Genomic DNA, 6,431 nt, shown 5'->3' with positions numbered 1-6,431 from the left:
AGGTACATTATATACATGTGTGAATAATAAATAAAAATTCCAAAATAAAAAAAAGTTCTGAAAATATATTATGGATTTTTATATCCTATGTAAGTCATTTTTCCCTAAAAGTAGAATAGAGTATCCTAACTTGTAGTAAATTGCAAAAAAGTCAGTGTAAGAATGTAGTTACATTAGTCAGTGCATGCTATCTCCATTATGGATATATCAAACTGAGGCTCATTAATCTGTACAGTTAACTTATATCACCTGTTCAAATAAAATAAAATGAAACACTGTGTAATGATCCACCAAAATCAAACTGCACACTGGAGATATAAAAGCAAACCGAAAAATGGCCTTTCTTAATCTCAACCATTTCACTTTTTGAAACTCTGAATACATTTAAACATAAAAGTTCTAACCTGATGCCCAGCATATATTATGGTGTCTTTGTGACTTATATGGTAAGACTTTTAGGGTTGTGCATTGCCATCAATTATGTCATTAATATTTAAAATCCTAGGACATCAAGATCTAAAATCCATGGGCTTTGGTCCTGACAGCCAGGAATTGAACTCTGAACATGATCACTTTATATTAATTAGCTAAACTCTGAAAGGCAATTAGGATCTGGGGAACATCCTCTTGGAGTCAGGGAAAGAAGGGGTGGAATGGGATGAGGAATGGTGGGAGGGGACCAGGAGAGTGTACAATGGAAGGAATATATATATATATATATATATATATATATATATATATATATATATATATGTAATAAATATATTATAAATAGTTTCACTCATAAATTCAAATGCTAGATTCTTTTTAACATCTACATTGCATTTCAATCGTGATGTTTAGTGTTTTTGCTTACTGAACTGTGTAAGCATTAATGGTAAATTTACTCTTCATCCTATTTGCGAATTTTCTCCTTTCTTATTACATTGCAACAATTGTGTTTGCATATGTAGGAGGCTTACTATTCATAATTTGTGCAGAAAATACATATATGAATCTTTTTATTTTAATAGTATGTTATGTGTGAATGTCTATGTATAGATTTGTGCACATGACCACAGGCACCTGGTGAGACCAGAAGATGTCAGATAACCTGGAGCTGCTTTCACAGCAGGTTGGAAGTGGCTTGATCGATGTTGGAAAATGAACGTGTTTGCTCTTAAAAGCAGTAAGTGCTCTTAAACACTAAGCAAATACTACATTACTTATTCCATAGTAAAATCAAATTATTTATAATTGTGTGATGTATTTTAGGGTATCTTTGAATTTGAGACATCTTGCCACATTTTAAGTGATATGAATACATTCAGGCATTATTTTTGCAGCTTTCTTTATCATCGTAAGATGTGTTCGATTAAATATGTTATTATTATGCACTAAATCCTTCAAATGTTTACTTACAGAACGTTGGGTTAGTGTCTGTTTCTTTCCTCTGGAATGACTATATTAATTTTACAATTTGCAGTTCTCTCTTTCTTTACACAATCCATCTGCTGTGTTTTTGCTTTCATATAGAATGAAGTAAAAGCCTTTTAGTTTTTCTTTGAATAGTTAATGTACTAAGAAAATGTGTTGAATTTTCTATTTTAAGGTCAATACATTATTCTTTAAAATGTTCCTAGAGTTTTGTTTTTTTCTTTTTCCTATTATAATTGTTCTCATTAGTCTCATTATTAATATTATGTGTAACCTTTTATGTGTTCTGGTCATGTAGTAAATATAGGAGTCTTCCAAACATTTACGTGTAGGTATCAAATTAATTTCTTGGTTCTTTATTGCATGAAATTTTATCTGCTAAACCACCTCACTGGAACACAATATAACACTTTAAGGTGATATATAGCTCCAGGCTGCTTTTACATACACAATGTTTTCATCATTTGGCTTTTAATAAATATATTTCATTATTCTAATATATTTTATTTTCCATGTCCATTTGGTAACTCTAGTATTCTTATTTTAATATTTAATTAATAATTTACTCATAATTATTATGCACTTGATACCTAGGTAATATGAAATTATCTTAGATACAATTTAATACATGCAATTAGTTACCTGAAGCATGAAGTTTGGTACATAACTTTGTTCACTATTACTCTGCATTTGCATAAAACAGAGAATATTTCATCATCAGAATCCTGATGCCAATTTTACGTAGTATGACAGCTAATAACTATCTGTGACATTTAATGACTTAAAAGGATTTAGGATTATATTGTTAAATGATATTTCCCCAAAATCAACTAAATAGATTTTATTTTGCTTCAATTAATTAAACGTGCTATAGCAGGAAAATTTTAATTTCCTTTTTTTAGTTAAGACTAAATTTAACTTTTACATCCTCCTGCCTATCAGAAAGTCAACATTCATATACAAGAAGATGTGCCAGGCACAGGTCAAATTTCTAGTATATCATGTAATTACAATCACCAGTCTTGTCATTTTCAAGTAATTGTTAATATCATGCCTGTAAAACAAAATGAACAACATGTCAGGATAACCATAAGGGCAGTGCAGTGGCAAAAATAGCTTGATGATAGCCAACAGCTCTCTAATTTTGTTTAAGTCCTGATCAATGAACATGGATGGTACTGGTAATTTACCCACATATATAAGGCTATTGAAGCTGTGGTTATGGGGGAGAATGTACTGCCCTTTACTTACTTAAGCCAGTATCATACCTAAAAACAATCAAAGCCATGTGTCCTTATATACAGAATTAATTACAGTCTCTGAAACAAAGATCACAGTAAAAATCTCAGCCATTCAAAATGCAGGATAGAAATTTCAAGCCCAGTCTCAATGGCTCTATCTACAAAATGTCACTTGATTCAAGTTTGAGGAACATTACAGAAGAGGGGCAAGAAGATTGTAAGAGACTAAAGTTTACTATGAGATGGTGTCTCAAAGTAACACCAGAAATTACACTTATAGCATCTCACTAACATGACTGCCTAAACAACAGCTGAGGAAGAGAGGGAATGGGGAAGAATGGAAGTTTATTTTTCTTTCTCTTTCAATTCCTCCTCCTCCTCCTCTTCCTCCTCCCCCTCCTCCTCCTCCTCCCTCCTCCTCCTCCTTCTTCCGCTTCCTTCTCTTCCTCCTCTTCTTCCTCTTCTTCCTCTTCCTCTTCTTCCTCTTCCTCCTCTTCCTCCTCTTCCTCCTCTTCCTCCTCTTCTTCCTCCTCTTCCTCCTCCTCCTCCTCCACCTCTCTCTCTCTCTCTCTCTCTCTCTCTCTCTCTCTCTGTCTCTTTGTTGGATATTTCCTGTTTACATTTCGAATGTTATTCCCTTTTCCAGGTTTCCAGTCCATAAGCCCCTTAACCTTTCCCCCTACCCTTCTATAAGGGAGTACACATCTCCACCCACGGCCTCCCCACACCTCCCCACTTTCCCCTACACTAGTATTCCAACCTTGTCAGAAAAAAGTGTTTCTCATTAAATTGTTTCTCAGCAAGACCATCCTTTGCTACATGCAGTTGGAACCATTGGACAGTCCATGTATAGTCTCTCTGTTGTGGTTTGGTCCCTGGAAGCTCAGGTTAGTTAGCATTGTCATTATTATGGGGTTGCAAATCCCTTCAGGACTTTCAATCCTTTCTCTAATTCCTACAACTGGGGTCTGATTCTTGGTTCAGTGGTTTGGTGATGTATTGCCTCTGTATTTGACATATTCTGGCTGTGTCTCTCAGGAGGGATCAATATCCAGTCATTGTCAGCCTGCACTTCTTAGCTTCATACATCTTATCTACATTTGGTGCTCTATATGTATGGGCTATATATGTGCCAGGCTCTGAACGGCAGTTCCTTCAGTCTGTTATAAACTTTGCCTCCTTATCCCCTCCCATGGGAATTTTGGTTCCCCTTTTAAAGAAGGAGTGAAGCATCTGCATTTTACTCATCCTTCTTGAGTTTCATGTGGTCTGCGTATTACATGATGGGTAATTCAAGGTTTTTGGATAATATCTACTAATCAATGAAAGCATCCAAGTGTGTTTTTCGTGATTGAAGAATCTCACTCAGGATGATATTTTCTAGTTCTTTCCATTTGCCTATGAATTTCATGAAGTCATTGTTTTGATAGCTGAGTAATATTCTGTAGTGTAGATGCACCACATTTCTGTATCCATTCCTCTGTTGAAGGTCATCTGGGTTCTTTCCAGATTCTGGCTAATTTAAATAAGACTGCTATGAACATAGTTGAATATATTTCTCTGTTGTACGTTGGACCATCTTTTGGGTATATGCCCAAGAGAGGTATAGCTGGGTCCTAAGTTCATGGAATGTCAAATATTCTGAGGAACCCTCAGACTGATTTACCAAAGGGTTGTACCAGTCTGCAATTCCACCAACAATGGAGGAGTCTTACTCTTCCTCCATATCCTTGCCAGCATCTGCTGTCACCTGAGATTTATATCTTTCCATTCTGACTCGTGTAAGGTGGATTCTCAGAATTGATTTGATTTGAATTTCCCTGAAGACTAAGTAAGTTGAATATTTATTTAGTTGTTTCTTGGCCATTCGATAACATTCAGCTGAGAATGTTTTCTAACTCACTGTACCCCATTTTAATAGGATATTTTTGCTTTCTAGAGTCTAACTTCTGAAGTTCATTGTATATTTCGGATATTAACACTATCAGTTATAGGATTGGTAAAAAATGTTTTCCCAATATTTTGGTTACAGTTTTTTCCTAATCACAGTGTCTTTTGGCTTACAGAAATTTTGCTGGTTTATGAGGTCCCATTTGTCAATTCTTGATCTTAGAGCATAAGTTAATGTTAATTTTTCAGCAAATTGTCTCCAGTGGCAATGTGTTCAAGACTCTTCCCCACCTTTTCTTCTGTTAGTTTGAGTGTATCTGGTTTGATGTGTAGGTCCTCGATTCACTTGTACTTAAGCTTTGTACATGGTCATAAAATGGGATAATTTGCATTCTTCTACATGATGACTTCTAGTTGAACCAGCACTATTTTTGGAAAATGCTATGTTTTTCCTTTGGATGGTTTTATCTCCTTTGTCAAATATCAAATGATAGGTATGTGGGTTCATTTCTGGGTCTTCAATTCTATTACACTGGTCTATCCATCTGACTCTGTACCAATACCATGTAGTTTTTACCACTATTGCTCTGTAATACTGCTTGGGTCCAGGGGTGATGATTCCCCCAGGAGTTCTTTTATTGTTGAGGATAGTTTTAGCTATCCTGGCTTTTTCTTATTCTGAATGAATTTGCAAATTGCTCTTTCTATCTCTATTAAAGAAGTGAGTAGGAATTTTGGTGGAGATTGCATTGAATGTGTACATTGCATTTGGCAAAATGGTCTTCTTTACTATATTAATCCTGTCAATCCATGAGCATGGAAGCTCTATCTATCTTCTGAGATCTTCCTCAGTTTCTTTCTTCAGACATTTGAACTTCTTGTCATACAGATCATTTACTTGCTTGGTTAAACTTACACCAAGACATTTTATATTATTTGAAATTTTTGTGGAGCATGTGATTTCATTATTTTCTTTCTCAGCCTGTTTATCCATTGAGGAGAGGAAGGGTCCTGGTATGTTTGAGTTAATTTTATATTCTGACACTTTGCTGAAGTTATTTATCAGGTTAAGAAGTTCTCTGGTGGAACTTTTGGGATTACTTAAGTATATACTATCCTATCATCTGCAAATAGTGATATTTTGAAATCTTCCCTTCCAATTTGTATCCGTTTGACTCCCTTTTGTTGTCTGGTTTCTCTGACTATGACATGGAGTCCAGTATTGAATAAGTAGGAAGAGAGTTGGGCAGGCTTGTCTAGTCCCTGATTTTAGTGGGATTGGTTTATGTTTCTTTCCATTTAGTTTGATGTTAGCTACAGGTTTGCTGTATATTTTTTACAGTATGTTTTAAATGAGCCTTCAATTCGTGATTTTTCCAGAACTTTTATCCACAAGGGTTGTTGAATTTTTTTCAAATGCTTTCTCACCATCTAATGAAATGATCATGTGCTCCTTATCTTTGAGTATGTTTACATGATGGATTACATTTATGAATTTTCCTATATTAAACCATCCCTCCATCCCTGGGTTCAAGTCTACTTGATCCTGTTGGATGATTTTTTTTATGTGTTCTTAGATTTGGTTTGCAAGAATTTTATTGAGTATTATTTCTTCAATATTCATAAAGGAAATTGGTCAGAAGTCCTCTTTCTGTGATGATTTTTTGTGGGGTTTTGGTATAAGAGTAATTGAGGATTCATATAAGGAATGTGATAGTGCTCAGTCTCTCCAATTTTGTGGAATAATTTGGACAATATTAGTATGAGATCTTCTAAGAAGGTCTGATAGAATTCTGGACTAAACCCATCTTGACCTGGGCTTTGTTTGGTTGGGAGATTTTAATATCTGCTTCTATTTCTTCAGGAGTTATGGAGTTAATTAGA

The sequence above is a fragment of the Rattus norvegicus genome, assembly GCF_036323735.1.
Source record: "Rattus norvegicus strain BN/NHsdMcwi chromosome Y unlocalized genomic scaffold, GRCr8 chrY_unlocalized_33, whole genome shotgun sequence".
Classification (NCBI taxonomy): domain Eukaryota; kingdom Metazoa; phylum Chordata; class Mammalia; order Rodentia; family Muridae; genus Rattus; species Rattus norvegicus.
The sequence above is the reverse complement of the archived record's forward strand: the minus strand, read 5'-3'. Positions refer to the sequence as shown.